This window comes from Alligator sinensis, unplaced genomic scaffold (genome assembly GCF_000455745.1).
Source record: "Alligator sinensis unplaced genomic scaffold, ASM45574v1 scaffold59_1, whole genome shotgun sequence".
In the NCBI taxonomy this organism is placed as follows: Eukaryota; Metazoa; Chordata; order Crocodylia; family Alligatoridae; genus Alligator; species Alligator sinensis.
The window spans coordinates 4,117,262-4,117,523 of NW_005841878.1; positions in this window are offsets into that span (position 1 = coordinate 4,117,262).

Consider the following 262-nt stretch of genomic DNA (forward strand, 5'->3'; position numbering starts at 1 on the left):
TGTTCCTTCCTTTCCCTCCTGCCTGCAGCATGACTCCGCCTCGCGCGCCCCTCTGCCTCCTGTTGCAGATGCGGGTTCTCCGCTGCCTTTTTTTTTTCTTTTTTTTAAGCTATTTTTTGCCTCCCCCGGTCAGGGAGAAGAAACTTGAGCCGGGAGCTAGGGCTGTATTTTTCCACCCGCGCGTGCCTCTTTTGTGCAGCCGCCTGCAGTTGCCATGTGGCTGGGGGCCGCGCGGGCCCCCCGGCGGGGGGGGGGGGGGGGG